The sequence below is a fragment of the Bufo bufo genome, chromosome 4, assembly GCF_905171765.1.
Source record: "Bufo bufo chromosome 4, aBufBuf1.1, whole genome shotgun sequence".
Taxonomy (NCBI): Eukaryota; Metazoa; Chordata; class Amphibia; order Anura; family Bufonidae; genus Bufo; species Bufo bufo.
The window spans coordinates 23481189-23492147 of NC_053392.1; positions in this window are offsets into that span (position 1 = coordinate 23481189).

Below are 10959 nucleotides of genomic sequence, written 5' to 3' on the forward strand. Positions count from 1 at the left end.
GTGAAATTTATGTGTGCTTTGAAGGGCCACTGGGGTCTCATTTAAAGCAAGAAATCAGGGAGAAGATATGGAGGGATGAATATGTAGAAATATTTTCCTTGCTTCCTTTAGAAAAATTTAATTTGGATCGTGGAAGGCCAGATGACAGTAAAAAGGAGGATGAGGAAAGCATTTGCGATTGTGGCCAGCGTGGTTGGGGAAAAATCGCCTGAACATTGCTCTGCACTGTTCTGTTATATGGATGCGATAGGGAAGGCTCATCGGACGTATGGGGGTGTGGCGTGGCTCAGGTATGATGAGCAGTTCCGGCAACGGAAGGCGGTCAGGCCTAATATACGGTGGGACCATAAGGACATCGGTCTCTGGATGCGATTGATGGCGGCACCTAGGAGTGGCCCTCAGCCTTTTCGGGGATCGGCCGGGGGTTCCTCGGCTTCTGAATCACAGGGAGGAGGTAGAAAAGGCTGTTGTTGGCAATACAATGAGGGACATTGTAGGTTCTTGTCAGATTGCCGGTACAAGCACGAGTGTTCCGGTTGCAGCGGTTCCCATAGTTTGTCGCGCTGCTTCAAGCGAGGGAAGGGTAAGGGACCCGAGGTTGTGCAGAAGAGGGGGGACTCCGGTGAGGGTGGGAGAGATGGAGCCCTATTTAAAGAGTTATCCAAATAAGGAGGTTGGGCGGTTTTTGCTGGCGGGGTTTACTAAGGGTTTTGTGATCCCGTGTAGTTCAGTTGTGCTGTGTTTGTCGGTGCGGAATTTGCCATCAGCATTGCGTCATCCGGATGTGGTGAGGCATAAGATTGAGAAGGAGGTAGCTGTGGGCAGGGTGGTAGGCCCCTTTAGTGAGCTCCCCTTGCCCGACTTGTGGGTGTCCCCGTTGGGGTTGGTGCCCAAGAAGGAACCCAATAAGTTTAGACTTATTCATCATTTGTCCTATCCACAAGGGGGGGTCTGTGAATGATGGAATAGCGGATGAGTTGTGCTTTGTGTCTTATACGTCCTTTGATGCGGCGGTGCGATGGGTCAGGCGTTTTGGGCAGGGCGCCTTGCTTGCTAAGACGGACATTGAGGCTGCTTTTCGGTTGTTGCCCATTCACCCGGATAGTTTGCATTTGCTGGGATTTCAATGGGATGGTTGTTATTATGTGGATTGTTGTTTGCCTATGGGCTGCGCGATTTCTTGTTCACTGTTTGAATCGTTTAGTTCTTTTCTGGAGTGGGTGGTGAAACAGGAGTCTGGATGGAACTCGGTGCTGCATTATTTGGACGATTTCTTGTTCTTAGGTCCGGCTGGATCCAGGGTGTGTCCGGTGTTGTTGCGCACGATGGAGCGAGTTGCAGCGAGGTTTGGTATTCCTTTAGCCGGGGAAAAAATGGAAGGGCCTTCCACGGTCATTACGTTTTTGGGGATAGAAATCGACAGCATGGCCATGGAATGTCGGTTACCGGACAATAAGGTGTCTGATTTGTTAGAGGAGGTTGTTTTTCTGAGGAAAGCTAAGAAGGTTCAGCTTAAGCGGGTTCAGTCTGTATTGGGAAAATTGAATTTCGCTTGTCGTATTTTGCCAATGGGTAGGGTTTTTTGTCGGCGTTTAGCGTTAGCTACGGCTGGGGTGGTCGCCCCCTTTTCATTATTTGCGATTGCCTGTTGCGGTAAAGGAGGATTTGGCGGTGTGGGAGAATTTTCTGGGGGAATATAATGGGCGGTCAATGTGGATGGAGGACGCGATTAGTAGTGTGGATTTGGAGTTGTTTTCTGATGCCGCGGGTTCGTGTGGATATGTTTTTTTTTTGCCTGGGGCAATGGAGTGCGGGTGCGTGGCCTGTGGAGTGGGAACAGGCTGGTTTCCTTAGCAACTTGGTTCTGTTGGAGCTTTTTCCCATAGTTTTGGCTACTGAGTTGTGGGGGGATTGGCTCAGGAATCGGCGAGTTCGGTTTTATTGTGACAACATGGGGGTAGTGCAGGCGATTAATAGCCAGACGGCTAATTCTCCGCCGATGTTAAATTTACTCAGGCATTTGGTGTTGCGGGGGCTGCGTTTGAATGCATGTTTTGTCGCGGTACATGTTCCAGGTGTAGATAACTCACTCGCAGATTCCCTTTCTCGTTTTCAGTGGGATCGTTTCCGCAGTCTGGCGCCAGGCGCCAAAGTTCAGGGCTTGTCCTGTCCCCAGTGGCTCTGGAGCGTGGCCTTGGGGTGTCAGCGGGCTTGATTGGTCAGTCACTCAGTAGAGGTACGTGGTCGGCATATTCGTCAGTGTGGTTGTTGTGGGAGGAGCTGATAGAGCGGGTTGGGGGGTATAGTTCGGTTGCGGAGCTTAAGACTTTATTGTTTTTTTGGGTAGGTTCATGTTATGCTGAAGGTTTGTCTTTTTCTGTGGTGTCTAAGAGGGTGGCGGCTGTTGCCTTCTGGTTGCGTGTGCGGGGAATTACGGATGTGTCTCGGTGTTTTATGGTTCGGCAGGCGCTGAAAGGTTATAGGCGGGGTACGATTCGTAAGGACGGTAGACGGCCGGTTTCTTTTGATGTGTTACAAGTCTTGTGGGAGAAAGCAGGTGTGGTTTGTGTGTCTGAATTTGAAGCGCTTTTGTTTAGGGCGGCGTTTTCGTTGGCCTTTTTCGGAGCCTTTTGGATTTCGGAATTGGTTTCTGCCAGTCGTTCGGGTGATGGTGGTTTGTTGAGGGAGGATGTTTGGTTGGGAGATGGCGGTTTACGGTGTGTGATACGCAGGTCAAAAACGGATCAGTTCGGTAAGGGTGCAGTTTTGTGGCTCAGGCCTTTGGTTGGGTCTGCGCTTTGTCCGGTGCGTTGTGTGGATGAGTATTTGGAGGTGCGGCCTGATGGTAGGGGTTCTTTGTTGGTTCACCGGGACGGTTCGCGGTTGTCGCGTTTTCAATTTATTGCGGTATTTAAAAAATGTCTGGGCGCAGCGGGGCTCCCAGTTAATGATTATGCGTCTCATTCTTTTAGGATAGGGGCTGCGACGGAGGCGGCCAAGTGGGGGCTCGGGGAAGAAGTTATTAAACGTATTGGGCGTTGGGAGTCGGATTGTTTTCACTCTTATATTCGGCCTCATTTGTTGTGATTGTTGGGTGGGTGGCGTTGGTTAACGGGATTCAGTGTGTTGGATCTGTTGTCAACTATGTTATTTTGTTTTAGGGGCAGCGCCGTGTCTCGCATGGATCTTCGGGCATTCCTACGTCTACTGAGGGGCCTTACGCGCCGATGTTAGAAGGAATGGACGCCAGTTGGGTTTCCCGGTGGAGGAATTGCTAGTTCGTTGGATTGGTTTGAGGGGGCTACTTTGGGGGCGGGTTCTGCCTGAAATTCACATGAATGCCACTTTAGATCGGCCACCTGATATATTGGTGCTTCACGTTGGAGGCAACGATTTGGGAGTGCGGCGTTCCCGGGATGTTATTCGGGATATCAAATTGGATGTGCTACGCTTATTGTCGGAGTTTCCGGATCTGTTGCTGGTGTGGTCAGAGGTGGTGGCGTGGCGTTGCTGGCGGTTTGCTAGGTCGGTGAAGCGGATTAACAAAGCCCGGGCAAAATTGAATAAAGAGGTGGGGCGGTTTGTGCGCAGGCAAGGTGGGATTGTTGTTCGTCATCGGGAATTGGAGGCGGCGTCGCCTCAATTCTTAAGAGATGATGGTGTACATCTGAATGATGTGGGCATAGATATGTGGGCTTTGGGTATCCAGAAGGGTTTGGAGACGGCCATTAGGGTTTGGCGGGACGCCCACAGGTGAGGTGTCACCGGTGGTTATCGGTGGCTGATGGAAATAGGATCCTGGGGAGCAATTCAATGGTTAAGAGGTGCAGGACATGTTGGAGCCTGCATCTCAGATGGTTTGTTAATGCCAAGGATGGGTCCCCTGTTTGGGCTACAAGGCCTACAGGGGGGGATACTAGTATACTTCAAGGAGTTGGTGCCCTTGGGTCGGTGAGTGCGGCCAAGGGTAAGTCTTGAAGTGAGGTGGTGAAGGAGGATACGGCTCGTTTGGGTTGCCCTCCAGGATCCTTGTTATGTGTGTAAAATGCCGGATGTTATTATGGTTATTGTTATTATTATTGATATTATTATTATTATTATTAATGTTATATGGTGTACAATGTGGTTTTGTTATGCGTGGAATAATAAAGTTGGCCACCATGGTCATTATACCAAGCAAGTAAGTGTTGGTGTGGTTTATTTAAAGGGGGAACAGGGTAGGTTTTGTAGCCGGAGGAGATTCTTCCATCCTATTAAGTCATAACAGCAACGGAGCGGGGGCGCAGCCTTAGTGCAGGGCGAGCTGACTTAGGGGGAAGACCGTAGGCTAGGAGAGGGTTAAAATGGCCGGGTGTATGTTTAGGGGCTGGGTTGAGTGAGGTGGGGTGGAGTTGGTTTTAAGGCGGGAAGATATAAGACTGGGAGGTGGAGCTTTGGGTCAGTTGCAGCCTTCCAGCGTGGAATTTCCCTCCCTCCCACCCTTTTTATTGCTATTATTTTGAGATTGGTGATAGTAGTAGGGCTAATGGAAATAGGATCCTGGGGAGCAATTCAATGGTTAAGAGGTGCAGGACATGTTGGAGCCTGCATCTCAGATGGTTTGTTAATGCCAAGGATGGGTCCCCTGTTTGGGCTACAAGGCCTACAGGGGGGGATAATAGTATACTTCAAGGAGTTGGTGCCCTTGGGTCGGTGAGTGCGGCCAAGGGTAAGTCTTGAAGGGAGGCGGTGAAGGAGGATACGGCTCGTTTGGGTTGCCCTCCAGGATCCTTGTTATGTGTGTAAAATGCCGGATGTTATGATGGTTATTGTTATTATTATTGTTATTATTATTATTATTATTAATGTTATATGGTGTACGATGTGGTTTTGTTATGCGTAGAATAATAAAGTTGGCCACCATGGTCATTAAACCAAGCAAGTAAGTGTTGGTGTGGTTTATTTAAAGGGGGAACAGGGTAGGTTTTGTAGCCGGAGGAGATTCTTCCATCCTATTAAGTCAGTATTTTTCTATGTGTTTTTACATGCAATGTTTCCCCTGTGTTATGCATTGCAGGACTATTAGGGTGTAGTTAGGCATCCTAGACACTAGAGGGAGATAGGGAGCCCCTAGTATAAATGTCCAGGCCCAGATAGGGAGGAGTTAGTTCATAGTCAGGAGTCTGTGGACACAGAAGTGAGAAGGCACCAGCCCGAGATATGCTGAGAGCCTCCTCCTGAAATGCAGCTAGACAGTCCTGGTCTCTAGTTGCACTAGGAGGCTAGGAAGAGTACAGCCTGCCTGGAGACCAATCATCCAGCCAACTCAGATGAGATACCCCAGTAGTAGGACAGCACCTCCTGGGAGAAACCTGCAGCCACCTTTCAAATCCAGCAGTGAAGACAGCTAGGAAAAGAAGGTATTGTAACCTTAAGCAAGTGCCAATACTGGAGGAAGGATTTTATACCAAGGATTTAAGCCAGCACTTAGGCATCCGGGCCTTGGGATCCAGCCAGCTAGAATAGCTGTGGGGATAGAGCAGCATTGTACTGCAAAGCATTAACTGTTTACCCTCCAAGTATCTTGCAAGATTATACCTGCCATATTGTGAAGTAAACCTGCTGTGCATTTGTACTGTCAAGGACTGCATTATCATCTACTGCAACTGATTGTAAAAAGTTGGACTGTTTCACCAAGTAAAGCAACGTTTGGTTTACCAACTGCGTACTCTATTAATCCTCCTACAAATCGGTGTGCCACCCTTACAGGCACTGGCATCACGATCCTTAAAGGGACCTTACCTAAGGCACTCAAAACACCTACAACATCCAGGGCACCTCACATACCATCAGGCCTGGTCCCTATCTACAGAGTGTGCCCCAGAGGAACTAGTGTCTGCCTCTCCTTTCACTGTTGCATGCCTGCCCAGGGTTCTCCTCTGAAAAGTGAGTAACTCTCGATTGCCCATACCGTGACCTCACTGTCGCTGTACCCTGCAGGTATGGCGTGCTGCATAAATTGGCGTCACGAACAGGATACGATCATTCCTGCGCCATTGCGGATACAAAAACTGTGTGCCGTTATTTGCCTTAAAGTGACTAAGCCCTATTGCTTTGTTGAAAAATTGCTGGGCCAAAGAACTGTAATAATTTGCGGTGTGAAACTGTGCTTTTTATGAACTGTTTGCTGTTGTAAAGCCACCGCTTGCTGTCAGTGAATAGACAGCGTTTTGCTCAAGATGGCCGCTTAGCTTGCTTGGATTTATTGCTGCGTCATCTTCATACTTTGTTTGGCGGGAAAAATTGGCGCCTTCCGCTGAAAAGTGCGGGAAGGCTATATGACCGCGCCACCGCCCTGTCTGGACATTTTCATGTCTGCAATGATGGACTCTGCCTCCCCCATACTGGAGTACCTGGGGGGCGGCCTCCCAGAGCAATGGGAGGATCTGTCTACAATTGTAGGTGCCGCCCTGTCACTCTCCAGAGAAGGATCGAGCATGTTGAAGAGTGAGGACTGCTCTAATATTATGTCGGCACCCACTGGATTACAAATGGACTGTACTGGTGTAGAGCAAGAGGACGCTCCACCGGCCTACTCTCCGGGACCGGAGAGACCCACCTGCCTGCCACCGAGGACGCAGCCGGAGACCTATTATGGCTCCTGGAGAGACTTTTTCCAGCCCTCGTTTAAATGGTCGGCGCTGATGGAAGAGATCCAGGAGGCCGCAATAAAGAAGACGACTAAAACTAAAATCTATTATGAGGAACTGGCAAAGACCGTTTATGAGCGCCACACTGACACCCAACCCCGCCTGGAAAGGAGAATGGGGTTGGTTGTGGCATTTGACAAGGACCGTGGCTACGGTTTTATCCAAGATTATACCACCGGCAGAGACTTGTACGTGAATCGGAGGTCCGTCAAGTGGAGCTACCTCTCGGAGTACATGCATAACCTCCGTGAGGGAGAGGAAGTGGAGTTCACCCCTGCCGAGGGCCTGCGAGGCCCATATACCACTGCTGTGACCCGTCCCAGAAATGAACCGGAGAACTGGGAATCTGATGAGGACTACACTGGCTGCGAGCGTGAACCAGCGCGCTCTCCAGAACCGGCCCATCATGCCTTTCAAGAGCGGGGCTCTTTCATTGGCCCGAACGTATTTTGGCAACCAACAGTAGTGGAGAAGTGGGGGAGCCCATATCCGTCCCCTGAGCTGCCTCGCCGGGAGAAAACTATAAAAGAACTAGAAAACCTGGAGCGATTCCATGCGACTCTGGACAGCATTCGCAAAGGGAAAAGACCAGATGCGTCACCTGAACCTGCAGCGGCTGCGCAGGATGCGATTCCCCTACCTGTACCAGTAGAAGCTCCGGAAGACAGCGATCCTGAAACCGAGAGTCTGGATGACCAGATCGTCCGTCTGGAGGAAAAGCTGCGTGAACTGCGCCGGATTGCTACTGTCAGAATCCGGACGCCACCTAGTAAAGAAGAAATTAGACTCCAGTACTCGGACATCGCCGGGTCAGAGGTAAGGGTACCTGTCCCTACCAGCCGGCCACCTACTGCGGCTGCGGCTGCGTTGAGGCCCCCAAGGAGGCCCTCGTACACTATACCCCGCTGCGCAGAGCCAGTTGTCCCGGAACCCACCGAGACCGCTTGCAGCAGCGGTACCCAGGCCAGTGCAGCAGCCCACAATTGTCATGCCTGCACCGGTGCGGTCAGCAACCGTGATCACCCCTAGGCCTATGGGGCCAATACCAATTAGGGGTCCTTTCATGCTGCAGTTGCCCCCAATACTGTGTTGTGGGCACATCCGCCTGTCGACGCTCACTACAGGCCCAATCTACAAATGGAGCCAGGGAGCACCACTGTGATGCCAAGTGGATTTGATACGCCCCTGTGAATTGGCCTGCTAGGCCATTGATTTGTTTTTCTTTCATCAAGGGACCTTACTAAAAGAGGAATTAACCCTTCCAGGACAGGAGTCCTTTGTTTTGGTCCTCTGTTGCTGCTGCTTGTTACCCATGGCTCAGTGGAGGCGGTAAACCACTGAAATACAAAATGCAGCAAGGCCATATTGTTTACAGGACCTCCTGCCTGCTTCAAGTATTCTGCAAGCCAAGTTGTGCTCATTTTTGTTTGCACCTTTAACCCTTTTTAACCCCCTTTTCAGGTTGATTAAGGGATCTTGCAGCACTTATTTTTATACGCCATTGTGAATAATGTGGATTATTTTTATTGTGCTGTAACTTTTATTGTGCAACAAGTTCCAAGGAAATGCGCCCAGGGATAGACTCTAATGCACATGAGCCTCTGAGATATTGCTATTTAAAAGAAATGTGCCCAGAGATGGACTCCACTGTATGCGAGCCTCTGATCTTATACCTTTGCCTCTGCTGGATTGAAACACTTGCTATGAATAATTAAGGAAACCTGGGTACGGACTCATGTTTGTTCTTTGAGCCTCCAAGAATTGTTATTGGATGTTTTACATGTTTCTATGGACTACTACTGTTCATTATGGACAATTTGCTTAATTTGGACTATCCTGGTATTATTGATACACTGCACCAGGTCAGCGCCCCTGTTCCCTTACATTATCCTGAGAGAAGAGAACGACGCCCCTTTTCACCGTATAAGCTCCTAAGCCAGTGGAACTGCCTGATGTATACATATAATTTATTTTGCAAATGTAGATGTATTTTCCTGCTTTGCATTGTTATTGTCTTTCAGGTGCAGTATCCAGCTGGGCAGGGCCCCTTCATGTTGCGCCGAGGACGGGCAACGTCATAGCGTGGGGGTATGTAGTGTCCCACTAGGTAAAGGTGGGCACTACACAAGGGTCGATTGGTTCACGTGTTTACTTCTACTCACAAGGGACAGTAATATTATATTTAACTATGCATTTTATGTATTTTTCTATGTGTTTCTACATGCAATGTTTCCCCTGTGTTATGCATTGCAGGCCTATTAGGGTGTAGTTAGGCATCCTAGACACTAGAGGGAGATAGGGAGCCCCTAGTATAAATGTCCAGGCCCAGATAGGGAGGAGTTAGGTCATAGTCAGGAGTCTGTGGACACAGAAGTGAGAAGGCACCAGCCCGAGATATGCTGAGAACCTCCTCCTGACATGCAGTTAGATAGTCCTGGTTTCTCGTTGCACTAGGAGGCTAGGAAGAGTACAGCCTGCCTGGAGACCAATCATCCAGCCAACTCAGATGAGATACCCCAGTAGTAGGACAGCACCTCCTGGGAGAAACCTGCAGCCACCTTTCAAATCCAGCAGTGAAGACAGCTAGGAAAAGAAGTTATTGTAACCTTAAGCAAGTGCCAATACTGGAGGAAGGATTTTATACCAAGGATTTAAGCCAACACTTAGGCATCCGGGCCTTGGGATCCAGCCAGCTAGAATAGCTGTGGGGATTGAGCAGCATTGCACTGCAAAGCATTAACTGTTTGCCCTCCAAGTATCTTGCAAGATTGAAACCTGCTGTGAAGTAAACCTGCTGTGCATTTTGTATTGTAAAGGACTGCATTATATACCACTGCAACTGATTGTAAAAAGTTGGACTGTTTCACCAAGTAAAGCAACGTTTGGTTTACCAACTGCGTACTCTATTAATCCTCCTACAAATCGGTGTGCCACCCTTACAGGCACTGGCGTCACAATCCTTAAAGGGACCTTACCTAAGGCACTCAAAAGACCTACAACATCCAGGGCACCTCACACACCATCAGGCCTGGTCCCCATCTACAGAGTGTGCCCCAGAGGAACTAGTGTCTGCCTCTCCTTTCACTGTTGCATGCCTGCCCAGGGTTCTCCTCAGAAAAGTGAGTAACCCTCGATTGCCCATACCGTGACCTCACTGTCGCTGTACCCTGCAGGTCTGGCGTGCTGCATACATAACGGACAAGTGTAACACTTTTTTTTTTACTATTATTTTTTTTGCAGGACTGCAGCACTGAAGTACAGTGGGTTGCCTACATGTTTTGAAGACTATTGTACGGTGGGGAGTTTCCCCCACTCCCCACCATGACAGTGTCGCCATGTACTAAGCCATAGGCAGGGAAAAGGGAGCTGGTCACCTCCCAAAGCTTCCCTAGTCTCCTGGCTGTATGAGCCGCCTTCAATGGTAAGGGGGCTCATACCCACGAACCTAGAAGTCTAGGAATCCCTGTATCGCCCTCAACATCGTGACAGGGCAGAGACCTCCTGTTCATCCATCACCACGGATGAAAGGCGTCTCCAGCGGGCCAGTAGCTGACAGGGAGAAAGACAATGCAGCAACTGCACGGCAGGTAAGAACACAATGTAACAACGGAACATCAAACACTTACCTGCCGCAGCAAAGATGGAATAACCACCCCAAAACAACCTGGACCCCCATGCGGACACCGAAGCAAGGTGGCTCCAGGCAAGGCTGCTAATGTCTTTAGGTTCACCCCTCCGGGAAACCAATGGGACCCCCTTTCAGAGGTAACACACACAAGGGAGACGTCTTGCACACATGCAGGGAAAAACACCAACAACATCCCAGACATGCAACCACAAACAAGACGTACACCAAATCTCCAACTAAGGCTACTTTCACACTGGCGTTCGGAGCGGATCTGTCTGGTATCTGCACAGACGGATCCGCACCTATAATGCAAACGATGGTATTCGTTCAGAACAGATCCGTCTGCATTATATTTCTGAAAAAAATCTAAAAAGTCTAATTGTTAGTCAGACGGATCAGACCTGACTTTACATTGAAAGTCAATGGGGGACGGATCCGTTTGAAATTGCACCATATTGTGTCAACGTCAAACGGATCCGTCCCCGTTGACTTACATTGTATGTCTGGACGGATCCGTTTGGCTCAGAATGCATTGGGGATGTACAGATCCGTTCGGGGCCGCTTGTGAGAGCCTTCAAACGGAACTCACAAGCGGAACCCCGAACGCAAGTGTGAAAGTAGCCTTAAACTCAGACAGTAAAT